This window comes from Trichosurus vulpecula, chromosome 1, assembly GCF_011100635.1.
Source record: "Trichosurus vulpecula isolate mTriVul1 chromosome 1, mTriVul1.pri, whole genome shotgun sequence".
Taxonomy (NCBI): Eukaryota; Metazoa; Chordata; class Mammalia; order Diprotodontia; family Phalangeridae; genus Trichosurus; species Trichosurus vulpecula.
In genome coordinates, this window is record NC_050573.1 from 241,620,406 (window position 1) to 241,644,296 (window position 23,891).

Here is a 23,891-nt window from a genome sequence, read left to right on the forward strand (position 1 = left end):
CATCTTTTCTTAAGAAATTTTAACTTTAGAACTCACTATCTCCTGAATATTTTTTTTTTAGAATTTAGTAACGGATTTAGAGCCAGAAATGATCTTAGAGATCGTTTCAGTCTAATATTTTAGAGATGAGGAAATTGAGAGAAACAGAGAGGTCGTTTACTTGTCCAAAGCCAGGATTTGAATGCAAGTCCTCTGACTTGAAATTTTCCTTCCCCTATATCGTCCCTTTCTTAGTGTAGGAGACCCTTTGGAATGTGCAGATTCAATTTGAGGTTTTGAATGTTCTCTGCCATCTATATGAACAACCCAGAGGGAGCTCTTGGTAAAATGGGGGACACGGCAGCCTGCTCCTGAACAATGTCCACAGCGGGTATTTTACACCTTGGGTATCTTATTTGGGGAGCAGCTACCTGGGAGAGGTAAGGAAGACAATAAACCACCATTTCTTCCTCCTCCCCACCCCCAAATAAAAAATTTCCTATGCATTTAATGAATTGGCGATTAATTTGGGCAATTAACACTTTGGAGGACTAAGTCTATCTGCCAATTACAACTCAGAATTCATTTCCTTAATCTAACCCACAGCTTCGCTGAAACAATTTTTGTCTAGGGAGAGGAGGAGAGGGAAGTTATTTTGGGGCCTGTAACACATAGGAAAAGATTTCCCCCCCTGGTATTAGGTTACCGCTGCTTGACTTAGGAGGTTAAATATAGTTTGGAACACTTACTAATAGCCTATCCTGGCTTGGCTCAATTACCTCAGATCAAGCTCATCTATTATCCTCCAGGGCTTCTGTTCAGTTGTGTCTCCCTGCCCTTCTTCCTTTGGGAAGGGGGGTGAGGAGGAAGAAAAAAAAAAGAAAAGAGGGAAAAAATTCATTAGTCAGAGTTGATTTCTTTACTGGGGAACTTCCATAACCTATCTCATGTGGCTATAGAAAGTTTCTTTCAATAGAGCATGTAAATGACTTAAAATTTCTCCCTCTGTTTCCCTTTTCTTTCATATGTTTTCTTTCTCTCCCTTCCTTTTATAAAATGTCTCTGCACATTAAAAAAAAATTAAACATAACAAAAACAATACGGGCATTTCCATATAAATGGGAGAGCAGAAAAAAGAAGATTATATATGAAAATGCAGGTCTGTGTTATATATACAGCTTACATTTCTTGTTAATTTACAATAAATCCAATGTGCAACTTTCAAAACTATCTTACTTGTGATTCGTATGAGCCTCCCTTCTGTTCTCTTCTGTGCATTTAAAAATATATGTAGTTCGACGATTCTCTTTTCTTTTCTTTTTGCTGTACCTGTTTCCTATTACATTTTTGGTCAGGGGTTTTTTAACTGATGTTTTTTGGCAGGGAGGGCGGGTGGGGAGTGAGTGGGAGAGAAAATAAGTTCTTGTTAATTGGAAAAAATTATAAAATGAAATGGAAGAAAATGAAAGCATGCTTAAACAGTCCTCTTTTATTTTGTTTGCTTTTTTGGTTGTTGTTGGATACTTTACCCTTGACTCCCCACAAATCTTCTGCAAAAAAAAAGAAAGGAAAGAAAAAGAAAAACAAAGCCTTCATAATATGCATAGCCAAGCAAAACAAATCACTGCATTGACCATTTCCAAAATGTGTTTTATTTTCCATTTTGAGTCCATCACATCTCTGTCAAGAGATGAGTACCATACCTTATAATTAGTATACTCTAGTCATAAATTGGTCATTGTATTGATTAGAGTTCTTAAGTCTTTCAAAGTTGCTTTTTATTAGAACGTTGTCATATAAATTTTCTCCTGGTTCTGCTTATTTCATTTTGTATTAATTCATGCAAGTCTTCTCAGGTTGCTCTAAAACCATCCTCTTTGGTTATTCCTTATAACATAATAATATTCCATTATATTGATAAATCATAATTTGTTCAGCCATTCTCCAATTGATAGATACTCCCCTTAGTTTTCAGTCTTGTACATCTAAGTATTTTTCCTCTTTCTTTGATCTCTTTGGAGTATAGAACTACTAGTGGTACCACTGGTTTAACGGCTTCTTGGTAATGGTTACAAATTGCTTTCCTGAAAGTATACCAATCTGCAGGTCCATCAACAAAGCATTAATGTTCTTGTTTTCTCACAGACCCTGCAACAACCATCACTTTACACTTGTCACCTTTTATATTTTATCTTAGGATATAGTGTGAATTGCTGGTCTTCGTCTAATTTCTGCGCTACTGCATTCTAGTTTTCCTAGCAATTTTTGTCCACCACTGAGGCCTTATCCCAGAGGTCTTTGTGTTTATCAGACACTATTCAACTGTATTTATTTGTTTCTGTATGTGATAACTTAATCTGTTCCATTGGTCAGTCTCTGTTTTCAATCAGTATCAAACTGCTTTGATCACTACTGTTTTGAAGCTTGAAATATGGCTGTATTAGACCTTCTTCTTTTCCACTTTTCTCCCTTATTTTGCTTGAGATTATTGGCCTTATATTCCTTTGGATGAATTTGACTATTATTTTTTCTAATTCTATATAATAATCTCTTGATAGTTTATATGGCACTGAATAAGTGAGTCCACTTAAGTAGTGTTGTCATTTTTGTTAGTTTTCATTGGAATGGCCTGCCCATGAACAATAAATATTTCTCCAATTATGTAGGTCTGTTTTTACTTTTGTAAAGTTTCTTGTAGCTGGATTCATATATTTCTGGATCTCAGTAAATAGACTCCTCAGTATAGTTGGTTTGGGATGGAATTTCTCTTTCTATCTCTTCTTGCTGAGTTTTGTTGGTAATAAACTGGAATTTTGATGATTTGTGTGAATATGTTTTTCATCCTATAATTTTTCTGAATTTATTAATTGCTTCAAACAATTTTAGTTGACCTTAGGTTTTTCTAAGTAAATTGCCATATCATCTGCAAAAGTGATAACCTTGTTTTTGCTTTTCATGTGCTTATTCTCTTGATTTTTTTTCTTGTCTCATATCTATAGCTAGCATGTCTAGCAGTATTTTAAATAGTAATAATGATAATGGGCATCCTTGCTTTATCCCTAATGTTACTAGAAAGTCCTCTAGCCTGTCTCCATTACATATAATGCTGGCTTTTGTTTTAGATGGACATTACTTAATGAATTAAGCAAAGATTCATTCATTCCTATGCTTTCTAGTATTTTAACAGATATGTGTTGAACATTGTCAAAAACCTCTTCAGCACCAATGGATATGATCATGTAGTTTTTAATATTTATGTTATTAACATGGTTTATTATATTTATCATCTTCCTTTTGTTGAACCAACCCTCCATTCATGGTATAAATCCATCCTGAACATACTGCTCTGCTGTTCTGTTCTGCTAATGTTTACTTAATATTTTTGCATTAATATTCTCTATGGACATTGGCCTATAATTTTCTAGCTCCACTCTATTGCTGATATAGGTATCAAGACTATATTTGTATCATGGAAAGAAATTTAAAAAGTGTCTTGCTTCCTATTTTGAAAACAGTAATTTTTGTAATATTGGGATGAATTATTTGAATATTTGATAGATTTCACTTGCACATCCACCATTTATGGCTGGCTCATTTTTTAAAAGTTGATCTATTTAAATAATGTAGTTCTACTAATTTGGATATTATGAATATTCACCCATTTCATCTTTGCTTTTATTGACATATAAGTGTGCAAAATTGTTTCTGGTCTTTTTTATCTTCAGTTCTTTTTCATTTTTGACACAAATTGACTTTACCTTTTTAAAACAAATCAGACACACTAACTTCTTATATAGTTTATTAGTATTATTAGAGGGGAAAAAAAGCTCCTAGTTTTATTTTTTAATTCAATGGGTTGGGGCTTTTCAACTATTAATTTTTGTTATGTTCTTCTTTGATTTTCACAATTTCTACTTTGGATCTTTGTTGGGATCTTTTGATCTGTTGCTTTTCTAGTTTTTTTTTTAATTGCATGCCCAGTTCATTTATGATTTCATTGACCAGCATTCTTAAGTTTTTCAAAATTGTTTTTATGACGTTGTTGTTATAATATAAATTATCTTCTTGGTTCTGCTTTATAATCCTAAATAACCAACTGCCATTTGTACGTCTTGGATTATATATCTCATAAGCATCCCAAACTCAACATGTCCAAAACAGAGTTCATTATTTTTTCCCCAAAAAACCACTCCCTTATTCCCAACCTTCCTATTACTGCCATGGGTAGGTACTAACATCCTCCCAGTAACCCAGGCTCACAGCCTCCTCTCACTCAACCTACATGTCCAATCCATTGCCAAATCTTGTTTTTTGCCTTCACAACATTTTTCTTATGCATTCCCTTTCTTCACTCATGCAGCTCCAACCCTTGTTTAGGCCATCGTCACTTCTTGCCTCGACTATTGCAATAGCTCTTGTCTCCCTACCTCAAATTTCTCCTCACTCCAATCAATTCTGCACTCAACTGCCAAAAACCCTTTTCTTAAAATACAGGTCTGACCATACTTCTCCCCTGCTCATTGAGCTCTAATGGCTCCTTAGTACCTCCAGGATCAAATGTAAACTCTTCTGTTTGGAATTTAAAGCTTTTAATAACCTGATCCCTTCCTATTTTTCCAATTTTCTTCCTCTTCACTCCCCTCCAGGCATTCTGTGGTCCTGCAAAATTGGACTACTTGGTATACTTTGTAGATAAGCAAGGGTGTGCTGCTGGTCAATGTTTAGCAACTGAGCTTTCTGGGGGAAAAAAAGCACACACTTCTAAATTTAATCTGCATTGTTAACACTTTTTAAAGTCTAGACACTCACACATGTAAAAAAAATCAAGCCCTGATTTGCTATTTCTGAGGTATAAATGCTCTTACTAAAAATTTAACAATCACTATGGAAGCCACTTAGAGCTGGTTCCAGCACACCCCTGCATATATAATATTCCATTTCCTGTCTCTATATCTTTGCATTGACTATTCTCCATGCCTGAAAGGTTCTACTTTCTCACCTAATTTCTTAGTTCTCCTGATTTCCTTCAAGACTGGGCTTAAATCTAACCTAATCACAGAGTCCTTTCCAGGTTTCCCCAGATGCTAAAGCCTTCCCTTCTCAGAGTGCTTTCTATCCACTCTGTATGTACCTTTCACTTCCACTTGGTTGTTAGTATGTTGCCTCTGTTATGCCCTGCCCCCTCCTTTTCAGTTTCTCCATCTTGCCCCAGCTCACCCCACTGTTTTTACTCCTGTCTCCACGGACCCCACTGTTTTTACTCCCATCTCCACAGACCCTACTGTTTGTGTTCCCTTCTCCACGGAAATAATCCTGCCTCAGCTTGTCCTACTGTTTGTATCCCCATCTCCACGGAAATCTAGTTGTGTTCTTTCCCTTTAAATACTCTATCCCTACCCCTACTTGCTGCTGTTCGATTTGAGTAATTACTCCAAACAGTCGCGCGCTTCAGTAAATCCACATCTAAATTTATATCTGGGTCTCGCTCGCTTTTTTTTTGGCACAACACCTCTTTCATTAGGATGTAAGCTTCTAGAGGGCAGGACCTTTTTTTTTTTTCTCCTTACTTTGTATCCCCAGTATAGCAAGGTGCCTGACACATAATAAATGGTTAATAAATGCTTGTTGACTTGATTTGATTTGCTTTGTGCTCCCTGGTCTGCCCTGTCTCCTGCTGTGCCTCAGGTGAAACTGTGTGGGCACTGTGGCTTTACTGGGATGTCCCCATCTTCAGCTGTTGCTGCCTCCAGCAGGGTTTTATAAGTTTCTGAGTTGCCTGGGCACTATGCCCTGAATTAGCCTAGCTCTGTTTCCTGCTCTGGGTCAATGCCTCCTACTGGGTGTGCCCTGTCTGTGCTCAGAGCTTCCACAGAATTCTAACAATCTTTTGTGCAATTCTGGACCAGTAAAAGTATTTCTCTTTGGTTTTCTTTATCATTGACCTCCTAGTGCATTTTTAGAACTTCCCTGGCATCTACTGTCCTCTAGGTTCTAATAGTCACTATCTTTCCACAATTTTCTTCTCACTTTTTTTCTTTTTAAAAATTTTATTATTTATTTTTAACATTTGTTATTTTTAAATTTTGAGTTCCAAATTCTCTCCTTCCCTGCTATGCCCTCCCCCACCCACTGAGAAGGCAAGCAATATGATGTCAATTATATATGTGAAATCATGCAACATATATTTCCATATTGCAAAAAAGAAGCAAAAAAAAATAAAGTGAGAAAATTATACTTCAATTTTCACTCAGAGTTCATCCATTTTGTCTTTAGAGGTGGATAGTATTTTTCGTCACAAGTCCTTTGGAATTATCTTGCATCATTGTATTGATCACAGTAGCCAAGTCTTTCACAATTGATCTGATGATTACAACATTGCTGTTACTGTGCTACTCTTACTCCTCTACCACTCTTATCTCTTTAGCTCTTCAGAAATTCTTGTTGGGCTTGTGTCTAACTAGCATTTTCCTTTAAGGCTTTGCTTGTAGCTGTTTTCAGTTATTATTTTCTTTTGAGTTTGTGTCTGGCTCTTCCCTGCCACTGTAGTAGCTTTTAATGGTCAAGTTCCTTTTTTTTTTTTTTTTTTTTTTTTTTTGGCACTTGCTCATTTTTTCCAGATTATTTCTTGACTTTGAACTTTAAGATGGGCTCTGTTCTCCTGGGGGAGGGAAGGCACAATCCCAAGTTTCAGGCTTTTTCATGCTGCTATTTTCAGAGCTAATTCAGAGACTCTCAAGGTTTTGGTTCTCCTGAGGTGGTGTGATGCAGGGAGAGGTATGACCACTGCCCTCCTGGTGTGCACTCTGGTCTTTATGCACAAAGGGTCTTTGCTCCCCTGTAGCTGTAAATGCTAGCACTCTTCTCTGCCTTGGAACTGTGACCAGGGCCCCTGTTCCCTTGTGACTGACCACAGCACTTCTCTATATCCAGAACTGCTTATGGGCAATAGAGTTGCCAATCATCTCCAGCAGCATCCAGTGTCAGCAACAGGTCTCCTATAACATCTGTCTGACTTGTTTTCTGACCCCTTTCCCATCTCTGGGCTTAGAGTTCTCAAAGCTGCTGCTGCTGCTGCTGCTGCTACTGCCAGGGTTGCATACTGGACAGGTCTTCACCCTGGAGTCAGAGACTTTTCTTGCTGACCTCCTAAGTTTTCTTAGGCTGGAAAAACACCTCACCCTGACCTTTTGTTGGCCCTGCCCCTCAAAAATTTGATTTGAGGTATTATTTTAAAGTTGTTTGGGGCTCTTCTCATTTTCTTTTCACATGTTTTGTAATAAGCACTGTACTAGGCTTGTTGGCAGTACAAAGATAAACAGGACAGGGAGTGTTCCCTCAAAGAGCTTACAATTTAGTAGAGGAGGTAAGACCTAAATAGGAACTCTAATTTGAGGGGAAATGTATAAATACAGCTAGGTGGGGCGGCAGGTAGAGTGCCAGGCCTGAAGTCAGGAAGATTCGTCTTCCTGAGTTCAAATCTGGCCTCAGACACTTACTAGCTGTGTGACCCTGGGCACGTCACTTAACCCTGTTTGTCTCAGTTTCTTCATCTGTCACATGAGCTGGAGAAGGAAATGGCAAACCTCTCTAGTATCTTTGCCAAGGAAACCCCAAATGGGAATCCAATGCAACTGAAACAGCTCAACAACAAGTATATAGTTACAGAGGCACAAAGTACTAAGGGAACTTTAGAACAACATTGATGTAAAACTGCCCCATTACCTGTATATCTTATTTCCCAGTTGCATGCAAAAACCCCTTTTTTTTTGAACATCTGTTTTTAAAACTTTGAGTTCCAAATTCTCTCCCCTCTTCCCTCCCCACCCACCCTCCCTAAGAAGGCAAGCAATTCAACATAGGCCACAAATGTATCATTATGTAAAACCTTTCCACAATACTCATGTTGTGAAAGACTAACAATATTTTGCTCCCTCCTATCCTGTCCCCATTTATTCAATTTTCTCCCTTGACCCTGTCCCTTTTTGAAAGTGTTTGCTCTTGATTACCTCCTCCCCCTATCTGCCCTCCCTTCTATCTTCCCCCCTTTTTTATCCCCTTCCTCCTAATTTCCTGTGGGGTGAGATACCCAATTGAGTATGTATGTTATTCCCTCCTCAAGTAAAATCTGATGACAGCAAGATTCACTCATTCCCCCTCACCTGCCCCCTCTTCCCTTCCAACAGAACTTCTTTTTCTTGCCACTTTTATGTGAGATAATTTACCCCTTTCTATCTCTCCCTTTCTCCCTCTCTTAATATATTCCTCTCTCATCCCTTGATTTTATTTTTTAAATATCATCCCTTCATATTCAACTCACCCTGTGCCCTCTGTCCATATGTATATATATGTATGTATGTATGTATGTATGTGTGTGTATATTCCCTTCAGCTACTCTAATACTGAGGTCTCATGAATTACACACATCATCTTTCCATATAGGAATGTAAACAAAACAGTTCAACTTTAGTAAGTCCCTTATGATTTCTCTTTCTTGTTTACCTTTTCATGCTTCTCTTGATTCTTGTGTTTGAAAGTCAAATTTTCTTTTCAGCTCTGGTCTTTTCACTGAGAAAACTTGAAAGTCCTCTATTTTATTGAAAATCCATATTTTGCCTTGGAGCATGATACTCAGTTTTTCTGGGTAGGTGATTCTTGGTTTTAATCCTAGCTCCTTGGACCTCTGGAATATCATATTCCAAGCCCTTCGATCCCTTAATGTGGAAGCTGCTAGATCTTGTGTTATCCTGATTGCATTTCCACAATACTCAAACTGTTTCTTTCTGGCTGATTGCAGTATTTTCTCCTTGATCTGGAAGCTCTGGAATTTGGCGACAATATTCCTAGGAGTTTTCTTTTTGGGATCTTTTTCAGGAGGCGATCAGTGGATTCTTTCCATTTCTATTTTACCCCTTTGTTGACTTGTTCTGGCTGTATGTTTTGGTCTTCTTTGTCACCAAAAAAAGATTCGAAAGTCTGAGTCTGAATCTGAGACCGTTTTTGCTGCCTGTTCATGTTCCCAGCCAACTACTTGACCCTTGAGCTTTTTGTCTGGGTACGACTGCTTGTAGAGGAGAGAATACTTTGTCCCAAGTTTGAGGGGCTGTGCTGCTATTTTCAGAGCTACTTCTACACAGCAAGCTCTGCCACACCAGTGCTCCTTCTCCCCCAGAACCACCAACCACAATTGTGGCCCAGATCCAGGCAGAGCAAAGCAGGTTTTGCACTCCTGTTCTAATCCACTGCTTAATTCCTCCCATTAGGTGGGCCTGGGGCCGGAGGCAACTGCAGCTGTAGCTCTGGAAGCAGCCTCAGAGCTGTACCACCTCTGCTGCCCCCGGGGTGGTGGCCGACCACGAACTCCTTTCACTCTGTCCCAGAAGCTTTTCCCACTAGCCTTCTCTGTTGTCTTTGGCGTTTGTGGGTTGAGAAGTCTGGTAACTGCCACAGCTCACTGATTCAGGATGCTACACCTGTTCCTCCCAGCTCCTGGTCTGGTTGGTCCTGGCATGGCCCAGGCTGGGCTCTGCTCTGCTCCCAGCTCTGTGCGATAGACCCTTCCCAGAGACCATTCAGGCTGTCCTGGGCTGGAGCCCTGCTTCCCTCTGCTATTTCGTGGGTTCTGCAGTTCTAGAATTTGTTCAGAGCCATTTTATAGGTGTTTGGAGGGAACTGGGGGGGAGCTGATGCAAGTCCCTGCTTTCCAGCCACCATCTTGGCTCTGCCCCCTGTATCCCACTTTTTAATCCTATGTGTATGAAAGGGGGCCTTGTTGGGGAGAATTGGAAGCTGAATGCTACCAGGGCAAATGCCAATTTTGTTTTTGTTAATTAAGAAACTATCAATACAGTGGGATTGTGAATCATCTACTCCTTAAGTCAGCTGTGTCTGACAAATGTGATTTACTACAGAAGATAATCTGTAAAAGCTTGCCCGTTTTCCCCTTTACATTTCCATCCTAGGATATCATCAATGGGAAATTGATGTTGGACTTGGAATGAAGAAAAGACTTGTTGGAATCCCACCCCTCCAGTAGATGCTTACTGTGGCCATGGACAGAATCGTGTCACAGGTTGATTCTTACAAAGTGTTACACAATACATGTTAATAAATATTTTGGTTTAAAAAAAAAAGATGCACTTCTCCAGGTTGCTGTTGAAGATGTCTTTGGGAGCATGAATATGCAAAAGAGCAAAGGTACATCTCTCCCAATTCCTAGATATCTTGGGAGAGATCAGCTCCATTTTCCAACAAGGTTCTCCCTCCTCCATCTACTTGGTTGGAGTGTGCTCTCCTTTGTCCCAAACCCCCTTTTTTGGATTCTATATGCCCTAAAAAAAATCAAGTTTCTAGGCTTGGAAGAAATAATAGCTTTTCTTTGTCTGTGTATTTTAACAATGAATGAATGAATGAAAAAGGCATTTGTTAAGTACTCACTATATTCTGTGTACCATGCTGCTTTAATCATAAACCTTGAAAAATTATCTAAAATTATTTTTAAAGAGTAACCGTTTTGTTTTTCACCTCAAATTTTAGTTTCATTTTTTATGTACTGTACTAAACAGGGCTGTTAAGTGATTATATTGCTGTTTAAAAAAAGAGCATTGAAATATGTCATTGACATGGATTGATGAGTATCCAAAAATATGATTTGTTGATGCGTGAATAGAATGTGTATTTTAAGAAACCTATTTCACTTTCCACTCAGGATTTTGCAGTTGCAGGATGGTAGGAAAAATGAACAGCATCATCTGAGACCTTTATTTGGTTGTAGCAACCTGCCTTTCCCACAAGGGGACAGTAAAACACTCCTTTTGTGAAATCATTTTTCAGATTTTTTTCAGCCACTCACCACCTATAACCCAGGGCAATGAGAATTATTGCAACAGGGTGTATAGAGCTTACCTTGTCTCCTTCACTATGCAAGTTCATCTAAAATTAGCTTATTTATTGACGTCACTGAGCACCTGTACACTATCCTTTGGTTCCCATGTGACAGTGAACCACTGATTGGCACAAAGTTCCAATTCAGTGTTTGCTTTTACTTTAAAAATGTGCCTATATGTCTATAATGTAAACATCTCTAAAGTCGGAAATACTGATATAAGATGCAAAGCCTGTAAACTATGGGTTACAATTCAGTAAGGATTTGTCCATAGCTGAAGAGAAGCTCATTCATTTTGGCTTTTCCAATGAACCTTAGTGTCTCCTAGGACACTGGTATCTAAAATGTGTTTTAGGGAATGCCTATCAATCAGGGAATGGTTAAACAACTTATGGCATATGAATTTAATGGAATACTGTGTGCTATAAAAATGATAAAAGGGACAGTTTCAAGGAAACCTGGAAAGACTAATATGGACTGATACAGAGTGAAGTGAACAGAACCAGGAGAATGATTTATACAGTAACTACAATGGTATAAAAACCAACAACTTTGAAAGCCTGAACAATGTTGAACAACTTAATGAAAAGCTGTGATTCCATGGAACCTATGATAATGAGTGTTACCCATTGCCTGACAAAGAGGTGAAGTTCTTAGGGCAGAATGACACATACGTGTTTTGAAAGTAGCCAATGAAGGAATTTGTTTTGCCTATTGATATTTGTTTCAAGGACTTTGTTTTTCTTTTGTTTTTTTCATTGTTGAGTTCGAGAAAAAAACTGATTTCTTTTCTAAAAAAAAAAATTAAAAACCCAACATATTTTAGCTATAGCAGATAATGTAGGGACCCACTTTCTGCCTCCTCAGTTGAAAAATTATCACCGCTCTTGGGTGATTGGTCTAAAGGTATAAACCATGAGACACCAAATAAATGAATTGCTGGGAAGCATAGCTAGTCTACGTGATACCATGGATAGAGTGCCAGGCCTGGAGTCAAGAAGTCTCATCTTCCTGAATTCAAATCTGGCCTCAGACACTTACTAGCCATGGGACCTTGGGCAAGTCACTTAATCCTGTTTGCCTCTGTTTCCTCATTAGTAAAATGAACTGGAGAAGGAAATGGCAAAACATTCCAGTTTCTTTACCAAGAAAATCCCAAATGGGATCGTGAAGAGTTGGCCCTAACTGAAAAATGACTGAATAACAACAATAGCCAGTCTAAGAAAGGGCAGTGAGAGAATTTCTTTAGCTTCCCATGAGTAAGTCATAAAATTTCCAAATATCCCATAATACTGTAGTAGTGCCCATGCGACTTGAGTAACATGTGTCAGACTGTTATTTCTCATTTTTTCATTGAAGAAAAAAATGCTCCTGTCTCTTTTGGGATCTTGAACTTCTTTCAAAGTGCATTTCTGGCACCAATTTCTACAAGAGCCTGATTTCTGCACCCTACCACCTCCATCTTTCTCTCTTGCTCATGGAAAAGATTATATTATTTTGTATGTGCTTTGTGTTTACTGATCTGTACATCTTGTTTTCTCATTTGCCCTGAGGCCAGGCTTTCAATTACCAAACTATTTTGACAGCTGAGTAGACAATGGCCTGGAGTAGGGAGAGACTTGTGGCAGATAGACCAACCAACAGGATCTTGCAATAGTTTAGGCATGAGGATAAGAGCCTGAAAAGATGGTAGCAGTGTCAGAGGAGAGAAGGGGACAGGTTCGAGAGATGTTATAAAGGTAAAATTGGAATATATTGGATATGGGAGTGAGAGATTCAAAGATGACACCTGGATTGTGAGCCTGGGTGTCTGGGAAGATGATGGTACCCTAAATGGTAATAGAGAAGTTTGGATGTAGGCAGGATTTTGGGGGAAAGGTAATGAGTTCAGTGTTAGACATGTTGAATTTAAGATATCTACAGGACATCCAGTTCAAGATGCTGTTTCCCAGCAGTCCCATTTATATAGATCTGCTTTTAGGACTTGGAAGTTTCCTGCTAGAAGAACTGTTTTGAAACTATGGGACAGAGTGAGAGGGGGAGAGAGAGAGAGAGAGAGAGAGAGAGAGAGAGAGAGAGAGAGAGAGAGAGGAAGAGAGAGAGAGAGAGAGAGAGAGAGAGAGAGAGAGAGAGAGAGAGAGGAAGAGAGAGAGAGAGAGAGGAAGAGAGAGAGAGAGAGAGAGAGAGAGAGAGAGAGAGAGAGAGAGAGGAAGAGAGAGAGAGAGAGGAAGAGAGAGAGAGAGAGAAGAAGTAGTAGTAGTAGAAGAAGAAGAAGAAGAAGAAGAAGAAGAAGAAGAAGAAGAAGAAGAAGAAGAAGAAGAAGAAGAAACTATTTATACAAAAATATTTTAGTAGCTCTTTTTGTGGGGGCTAAGAACTGGAAATTGAGGGGATACCCATCAGTTGGGGAGTGGCTGAACAAGTCATGGCATATCATTGTAATGGAATATTATTGCAGGATGATTTCAGAAAAACCTGTAAGGACTTACAAGAACTGATACAAAGTGAAGTGAGCAGAACCATGAGAACATTGTACGTGGTAACAGCAATATTGCAAGATGAAAAATTTTGTGAATGACTTAGCTATCCTCAGCAATACAATGATCCAAGACAATCCCAAAGGACTCATGATGAAAAATGTTATCTGCCTTCAGAGAAAGAACTGATGTGATCTGACAGACTGAAGCATACAATTCTCTCTCTCTCTCTTTTCTCTCTCTCTCTCCAAAATGATTAATATGGAAATATTTTACATAATTGCACATGTATAACCTATATCAGATTGTGTACCATCTCAGAGAGGGACGAGGGGAGGGGAAAGGAGGAGGGATAGAATTTGGAACTCAAAATTTAGAAAGAGTTAGAAATTGTTTTTACACGTAATTGGGGAGAAAAAATAAAATATTATTTAAAAGAGAAACCATGGGACCATTGTATAATAACTATTTGTTTCATCTCTGACGAAAGTATAGATTTTTGGCTTTTCACCCCAAGTCAGAAATTATATATGAGGATTTGATTTGAGGCATTAAAAGCTAGTTGAAAAGCCACTTGAAGAAGCTGGCTAGAAAAGCCTGTGAAAGAAAACTGCTTATAGAAGGCAGAATACAGAAACTAATGGAACTGAGAAGCTGATAGGAAGTGAGCCTAGCAAATCCCAGCTAGAGGCAGGCTGGCTCTGCAATTGATGCAGGTTGCTGATCTGACTAGAAGAAAGCTATGATATTGGATTGTTGTTGTTGTTTGTCATTCGTTCTTGAAGAGGACCATCACATCAAGGAGATAATGCCATGACTTGCAAGTGAATTGGATTTAAGTGGAGGAGTGCTGTGCAAAGTCACCAGCCTCACTTTCTGCTCTGCAGCCATCTGGGTCCAGTGGCAAAATATAGATCAGGACAATTGGAGATGGCCCAGGATGCAGTGGGAGACTTTGGCCCTTTTTAAGCTAAGGTTTTTTTTTTAACAGATCTCAGTCCAACTGATGCAATGCCCATTCAATGATTAAGGCTGGGTAAGAAATGAGGCAGAGAATGCCATCTATTACCTAGTTGGTGGAAGCAGTATCCTACTCTACACGGAGAGCTGGCTGAGGAACTTGCTCTCTAGTGCCATCTACAGCTTAAGAGAGGGGAAACTCCACAAAGGCTTGCCTACATTGTTCCTTACCTCCCTCAGTGGTCTGAGATGAGGGAAAATCTGTTAAAGCCTATACAGAGCAAGACCTGAATAACTCTGCAGATCCCAAGATTAAAGAAAACTGCTTTTCACTGAAAAAGTGTCATGCTGCCTTAGCACCTAGCCACAGGAGCAGACCTGAGATGCTCTGCAGATTTCAGATTTCAGGATCCTTTAGTTTTTGAGTTTAAGGTGATCGGGCCACAGGCATTAGAGACTGTTCCAGGGCAAGGATACCTCACATAGCTGGGAGAGGGTCTAGGATGAGACAAGAAGAAAGTCATGATTTTAGTGTTCAGGGAAAATCAGAAACAGAGCCATGAGGAAAATGAAGGGTGGACTGTTATATTTTGATTATTCCTATTTTTGCCTTCTATTTCATGAATTTATCTTATGATTTTTCTTGTTTTTACTTTCTAGCTTAGGAAATGTGTCATATTTAAGAGTTAATGGAGTCATTGTGACTGATTTATGTAAAATAAAAGCACACATACGGGGGCTCAGGAGCTACAGTTGTGAATATGTATATGTATTTTTCCTAAACCAGGGTTACCCCTAGGACCCTGAGTGTTAAGTTGTAGCACCCAGGTAGCCCACTCCCACCCCTGGAAAACCCCTCATATCTGTTAGAATAAGAGTAGGTTGAGGTAAAATAGACAGCCTAAGAAGAGACAAGGAAATGGAGTGCCATACTGGACGCTATGCCCTTTATGCTCCATGATACGTCTTTATAGAATTTCTCTACTTCACTCTCAGCAGTAAAAGGTCGATAACATACATAAACTTCTTATCTCCCAGGTGCTACAAGGCAACATAGTTGATATTTATGTATCACTATACAGTCTGCAAAGCACTTTACAAATATTATCTCTTTCTTTATCCTCACAACTCAGGGGGAAGTTACATGCTATTTATTGCAATCATTTTAGAGATGAAGAACTGAGGTGGGCAAAGGTTAAATGACTTTCCCAGGGTCATGCAGCTAGAAAGTATCTGAGGTTGGATTTAAACTGAGGTCTTTCCTGCTTCCAGTGCTCTTCCCACTGTGTCACCTAGCTGCCCACAGGAGAAGCAAGAAATTATGTTACTTGTTGCGTTTAGACTCAGAGTGCAACCAAGATAGCCAGATATTTGAGCCTCTGAGATGTCTTTCCACTGAGCTGCAATTTCTTGGTTTCTTCTGATTTCATTTGTAGTAAAGATAAGGCTATGGTAGTGGAAAATGCTGATTTCTCTGTGGGGATGTGTGACAGGACTGACCTGATTCTCCCTGGTGCTCTTCCTGCTCTTCCAGGCTGTCATCTCTTTTGGGGAAACTTGAAGTGGTGACTTTTTTTTCCCCCAGACCTGTGATTTCACTGATGTAGAGGACAAAGAAACCATTCCTACCAGTGCAGATTCTATTCCTTCTATCACCTTGCCTCTTAAATGCCCTATTAGTGGAATTAACATGTTCTACATAGTAAAAGTTATTGGTTTATCTTAAGAATAAGGAGACAAGCATGCTTTAAATATTTTGTTTTCTCGTCCTTCTAAAACTGACCATCTTATGCTTTCTTAGGTATTTGAGTTGGGTCTTCTTCTTAGCAAGGGACAGTTCTTCGTTACCTAAAGTCTGCAAAAACTTGTATGACAGAAGAAAAAGTGCAATTGTTTAGATCAAGAGTTCTTAACTTTTTTTGTGTCATGGACCCCTTTGTCAGTCTGGTGAAGCCTAATTCTCTTCTCAGCAGGATGTTTTTTAAATGCATAAAATAAAACTCATAGTATTACAAAGGAAACCAATTATAGGTAGGTTTCTATTTTTTCAAATAAGGAAATGGTGGCATTACTGGAATCAGCACTGTGAATTTCCATTGGACTAGAACCTTCACATTTCATATATTGCTAATTTGAATATGCAACTGCTTTAGGGGATTCATTATTCACACTGATCAGGACTTGCCTGTATATTTATTTATTTTTTGAATATCGATCAGATGGACAACCTTTACTATTTTTTTCCGAGTTCATGCATCTGAATGCTTCTTCTTTTTTCGGTTTTCAACATTCATTTTTTATAAGATTTTGAGTTTCAAATTGTTTCTCCCTTCCTCCCTTTCATCCCCCTTCCTCAAGATGGCAAGAAATCTGATATAGGTTATACACATGCAATCATGTAAACATATGACATTAGTCATATTGTGAAAGAAGAAACAGAACAAAAGGGAAAAAAAGTGCAATTTTCTGGTTCTCCTCACTTCACTCAGCATCAGTTCATGTAAGTTTTCACAGGTTTTTCTGAAATCTGCTTGCTCATCATTTCTTATAGAATAATAGTATTCCATTACATTCATATACCACTTGTTCAGCCATTCCCCAACTGATGGGCAGTCCCTTGATTTCCAATTCTTTGCCATCACAAAAAAGAGCCACTATAAATATTTTTATACATGTAGGTTCTTTTCCCTTTTTTATGATCTCTTTGGGATACAGACCTAGTAGTGGCATTGCTGGATCAAAGGGTATGCACAGTTTGATTGACCTTTGGGCATAGTTCTAAATTGCTCTCCAGAATGGTTGGATCAGTTCACAACTCCACTACCAATGCATTAGTGTCCCAATTTTCCCACATCTTCTCCAACATTTATCATTTTCCTTTTCTGTCATATTAGCCAATCTGATAGGTGTGAAGTGGTACCTAAGAATTGTTTTAATTTGCATTTCTCTAATCAGTAGTGATTTAGAGCATTTTTTCCATATAACTATAGATAGCTTTAATTTCTTCATCTGAAAACTGCCTATTCATATCCTTTGACCATTTATCAATTAGGGAATGACTTGTATTCTTATGAATTTGCTCAGTTCTCTATGTATTTGAGAAATTAGGCCTTTGTCAGAAACACTTGCTGTAAAAATTGTTTCCCATCTTTCTGCTTTCTTTCTAATCTTGGTTGCATTGGTCTTGTTTGTGCAGAAACTTTTTAATTTAATGTAATCAAACTTATTCATTTTGCATTTCATAATGTTTTCTATCTCTTGTTTGGTCATAAATTCTTCTCTTCTCCATAGACCTGACAGGTAAACTATTCCTTGCTCTCCTAATTTGCTTATGGTATCATCCTTTATGTCTACATTTGCCAGTATATTTAAACACCATTATCAAAATATTTGAAAAAGCAAACTCATGGCTCCCTGCTTAAGAACCTCTGGTTTCGATGAAATACTGAGGTCTTGTTATACAGCATATGGACACCCTCTTCTGAGAATCTGGTGCCAGAATCAACTATTACCAATGGAAAATCCCAATTAGAGTTAATCTGATTAGGGAAATCTAGAAAAAATTTTCAAATATCAGTTAGGCAGGCTTACTCTAAGAAAGAGAATGGAAGAATTTTTCCTCTTTCATGTCATTTGCAGATTGGCTAAGCAAGTTAGGAGTAAAGGAGAAAAAGTTATTAAGTAATTCTAACATTTCCTTGGTTTTTTTTGTTTGTTTATTTTTCTTTCCCTAGATGTTTTAATTAACCCAGGTAATAAGGTCCTATTTTCTAGTCTTCAAAAAGTATTTGCCAATGTTTATACATGTGGCCAAAAAAAAAGTATGTTATTATCTCATGTCTTCCCACAGTGCTTTCTGATTTCCAGAAACAGAAAATATTCTAATTTTCCACGTAACTTCAGTACCACAGTAACCTATTAGTACCATGCTGTGCCACTACATTTTGTATCTGCTGGGCCCCACACTTAAAATATGATTTTTAAAAAACATTCAGAAGGCTGCCAGTGCCAAGAAGGTGCTGCCTTGAAACTTTCTGATGATGATGAAAAAGCAGCTAAGTGCATGTACAGAGTTTAGGAAACATAACACTGAAGCACGTAACAACACATGCCAGATCTAATCCAGCAGCCAAATCATATCAGCCCCTATCTTTCTGGACTATCCTTCCCCCAAAACACAGGCCTGGCACTGTGCCTTGAATGTAGGCCAACTGGGATATCATCAGATGAGGGAAATCCAGATATACTCCCCCATAAATCTTGGCTATAGCCAACTCTTGATTATCTATGCTGATGGGGGTGTGGGGGTGCCCCATACACAAATGAAACCTTATAGACAAGGCCTGAGCTTTATTTTAGCTAATTGCCTTTACCTCCACTTCCTATGAACCACTTAGCACAGGTAAGCAGTATGCTAACAAGTAGCATACTATTCGACTATAATCCTTCAATTTCACCTGGCCCCTCTTCCTGGATAAGGAGTAGCCTAAAGGTGGGCACTGAACACTAGAAAAAAGAAGCTGAAAATCAGTTCTTGGATCACTGAGAGGGTTAATGTCACTAACATAGATCAATCTCAATTTCCTAGAGAGTCAACTTGTAGAAAAAAACATGGATCAAGCCAGCTTCTGAGATTAACTTTTAGATAGATGTTCACATCAATAACTATGGGCTTCAGGCTGAGTCTCTGGATCCTAGAATTAGTTATTTCTTGTATCTCAGGGTGGGTCAAATGGATTTGATTTCATCAATGATATTTGCTTAACTGCAATAATTCTGTTTCCTAAGGAAAAGTTGACAATAGCATTTGGATTTGCATTTGTGGAAGATTCCCAAAACTATTTTATGTTTCTCTCAAAGCCTTTGTGAGGAAGGCATTTGAAATGCTCATTTTACAGATGAAGGAACTGAGGCATGAAGAAGGGAAATAATTTTTAATCTAATGACAAGTCTGTTCTATCTGAGTTTCTTAATTTTGCTTTCCCATAAAGAATCCTTTCTGAAAAATCCTCTTTGAACATCAGCCCTAATTTGTGATTTTATTGATAAAAGAGCCAGTGTGGTATAGAAAGCACTGGGCTTGGAGTCAGGAAAGCTTTTCCAGAATCTGCTTTATATACTAACTGTGCAAACATGTGCAAGTCACTTGAACTTTCTGAGCGTGTTTCCTTATCTGTAAAACAGGGACAATAATGCTTGTAAAATCTTGCCCCCTTCCCCAGGATTGTTACGAGAATCAAATACGATTTTGTATGTATGGGATTTTCTCAATCTCAGTGCCCTACAAGGGCTCCGGCTAACGTTTTTATTATTGTAAGGAAAGTGTTTTGTAAAAGTTCTACACAATTATGATCTGTTAGTCATATATTTTTAAGAATTATTATACTTGCCTGGATCAAAGCAATTGTGTAGATTCAGAAATTCCCTCGTCTTTGAAGAGAAGTCTCTGCTGATCAGGACCCAGAGAAGCTTGACCTGCAAGCAGAGGGAAGGGGTCATTGGATCTTCACTCCAATCTTTGTGGCTACCATAGAGATCTCCTGGGAATTCACTTCATTGTTCCCAAATGATGTAGAGATGGCAGGCTCTGGCAGTGCCAACCTCCCCTGGGATGGCATTTGGGGTAGGGAGGGGTGAGTACTGCATGCCGCCATCCCACTTGAGCTTCTCTCCTTGTCTGATAGGAGGCAGGAATTACTTACCACTAAGTTCTATCAATGATGTCTTAACTTTATGTGATCAATTCTATATATCCCTAGAATTGGGCCTATTTGGGGGCAAATCATGATGGTGGAAGGAGTGCTCCATTCAGAGTCGAGAAGGCCTAGGTTTGAAACCTATCTCTGCTACTACCTGTATGACTTTGGCAAGACCCTCCCTGGGGCTCAGTTTTCTCATCTGTAAAATGGGATTGGACCGGATGACCACTTCTAGCTGAAAGTCCAAGAATACCAGGATCTCAGTTTGTATGAGTCTAATTTGTTGATCAAATCTGCCATTTGCTTTTTGTGGCCACTTCAATGGAGAAGAAGAAGTGGGGGTAAGGGAGTAAGTAATAATTCAAGTGGTCAAAGACCAATGATCCCTTACCTATGTATGTATTTGTATGTATTTATATATACACACATAAATATACATATATATAAATGTACACATAAATACATACATATAAAAACATACATATGCATATGTAAACATACATATTGTGGCCAGAGTGGCCTTTGTTTTCTTTGAGTGACTCAGTTTATCTCATTGAGCCTCTCTGGGCCATGCCTGGGAGCAGAGAACTTCCTGTGTGACCTCTTCTGGGGCAGGAAGCCGAGAGACTCATGCCTGCAAGCAGAGAACTTCCTGTGTGATGAGTCATGGGGCTGGCTGAGGGGAGGTGTTGACTCCAGAGCCACACCCTACTGGGTGTTAACCTAGGGGAAGGGGCCAACTCAAGAACCAATTGCCCTGGTCATTCAGGTGGCGCTTGATGATGTCAAAAACTCTATAAGAGGGGAGAGGACAGCTTGAAGAGCTCTCTTTCCTTTTCCGGTTGGTGTGGGAGCAGTGGCAAGTGTGACTCTGGGCCAGCCCTTGCTCTCAGGCCGAGCCCAGATGTTGGTAACTATGAATTGTATTGGGTCTGTCTGTTGATATTTGTAATTTGTTTGTATTTTGGTTTTGAGGTTCGGGGTGCTGGTTCGTTTCCCCCGAACTAAATGAATGTTCTGAACCTCAGGGTGCTGGCTTTTTCCCCTGAAGTACGTGAATGAATCTGTATTTGGTATGTCTCTTGATGCTTGTCTCTTTGCTCCCCTGAACTAACTGAATGCCAACTGAATGCTGGCGTTTTTACCCCTGAACTAAGTGAATGTTGTCTGTATGCTAACTGAATGCTGGATTAAAGTAAGCTGGTCAACCCCTTCACCGTGCTTTCCTTGTTTAAGCAGATAAAAAGAACCTGTGTTTTCCCAGCGTCCCGGCAGCCTCCTGGGTGCTGGCTGTGGGGGGGATCTTATGCCCCCACAGAAGCTGCTAGCCGGATTGTTAATACACATATACAAGCGAACATTATTCATGATATAGGCAGGGGTCAACAAATGACTGCACACAAGGCCAAATGTGGCCTACCACCAGTCAGCTAAGAAAGGTTTTTACATTTTAAAATACAATTGTTTGCCAATGGCTGGCTTCAAAGCCAAGAAGACCTGGGTTCAAGTCCTACCTCTGATACATACTAGCTATGTGACCCTAGGCAAGTCACTGATCTAGGCAACTTTTTTGGGGAGGCAAACAGTTAAGTGACTTTCCCAGGGTCACACAGCTAGTAAGTGTCTGAGGGTAGATTTGAACTCATGTCCTCCTGACTCCAGGTCTGGTGCTCTATCCACCTAGCTGTCCCTTAATCAACTTTTTATTAGTCTAAGTTGCCTATATTGATAGAGAGTTTCCTTGCCTGGGAGTTCTCAAACCAATGAACTCCCAGGTCCAAGTCCCTGTCCCTCTATTCCAAATCCCAAGTCTAATCTCAGAATTTCTCAATAAAGATAGGGGAATAGCTTTAGTGAGTTTTCTCCCCAGACTGTTTCCTTCTTAGTATGAATCAAGATTAGAATCAAACAATGGCAATTGTAACATAGACATATCCAAAGAAGTCAGAAAAAGCCTCCCACTCCCTACTTCTCCTTCCCTCTTTCTTTCTCTCACCTTCCCTCCCTCTTTTTTTTCATCCTGGAAAAGAGGGTCTCTGAGTCAAGAGAGAGACTCTGACAGGTACAGTATAACTTATCAGGATTTAAAGTAAATAGCCGAGGTGAGCCTTAGTTCAGATATGTCAGAGCTGTCAGAAGCCAGCACTGAAATCTGCAAGACATTACATACTTAAAATCCTGTGGAGGACTGACCGAAAGTCTCAATGGGAATTCCAATACACAAAAGAATCTAAAGTGTCTCCATGCTCAGGACTGGCCTTTGATAATATTCAGGGTTTGTGCTTTTGAAAGATTACTAAATTCATTATGTTTTGGTTTAGTTGGTCTTGAAATTGGACCATAGTACTTCTGGGGCAATCCATTTCTTTGCAGGGAGAACCGGAAGGTCATTGCTGAGGTAGCCCCCTAACCATTGTTTACTCAGGATTAGAAATTAGCAAGTGTGATGAACTCAATTGCCCATGAAAATAGAAATAAAGTTTTTGGATTATTTTAGCAGTTCATTGCAACTCCTAAGCCCTTAACCATGGGTAATGAGCCACAAAATGAACAAATTTGTGTTTGCTCCCTCTCTTGTTCCCTACTTGTTTTCTGATGATGCCAATGAATGGTGGAATATCCCACATGTAGTAATACCTAAACAAAGGTATGTAGAAAGAAGAATGTGGATTTCTTTGGATAATTGACAAACCAGACAACCAGTCTAGCTGTCCATTTCATATGGACAATAAAGTGTATAGATTCTTGAGTACAACCTAAGAGTGAGGGAAAGACCATTTTCAAAATGTCATACAATGCTGGGCGAGTAATATAAAATCCCAGGCAGTGTGGTGCAGTGGTTATAGTGCCAAACTAGGAATCAGAAGGCCTGGGTTCGAGATCTGGACTTCTCACTTGGTAACTATGGGATCATCGTTGAGTCATTTAACCATCTTTGTTTTCTCGTCCATAAAATGGGAATAATTATGGTATATGAATGTAATGGAATACTATTATGCTATAAGAAATGATAAAAGGAATGGTTTCAGAGGAATCTGGGAAGGCTTGCATGAACTGATACTGTGCAAAGTGAGAAGAACCAGGAGAGAAATAAAAAAGAGTGTAAAGAAAAAAAAAAACTGGAAGATTTAAAAACTCTCCTCATTGTAGGGACCAGCCATGATTTCAGAGTATAGATGATGAAGCACGGTACCCACTTCCTGACAGGGAGGTGATTGATTCAAAATACATGATGAGGCATACATTTTTGGACATAGCCAAGGCCGGAATTTATTTTCCTTGTTTACACATATTTGTTACACCAGGGCATGCTCGCTCTTTCTCTCTCTCTCTCTCTCTCTCTCTCTCTGTCTATGTTAGGGGGAGAGGAAAAGAGGGGCCATAAGGAGAGAGGGAATAAGGATATTGTTGCTAACAAATAAAAAGAAACCAAAGAGTAATTGAAACATTTTTGAAGGAATCTTAGACAAGCAGGGCAGCTTTGAAAGTTACATGTTGAATTTATTTTTATTGTTGTCCAACTCTCCATGACCCCATTTTGGAGTTTTCTTGGCAAAGATACTGGAGTGGTTTGTCATTTCCTTTTCTAGTACATATTATGAAGAACTGAGGCAAACAGGGTTAAGTGACTTGTGCAGGATCAGACAGCTAGTTAGCATCTGAGGCTGGATTTGATGTCATGAAGATGAATTTTCCTAATTCTAGGCCTAGTGCTCTATATTCACTTCACCACCTAGCTGCTTAGCTGCCAAGATAGATAGACAGATAGATGGACGGACAGATGGACAGACAGATAGATATAAATATAGATATAGATAGATGTATATTTTAGAATTTAAGAGAAAAGCAAGCTCTGCATAATAGAGATTTATAGTTTCAGATGCTATCTTCTCT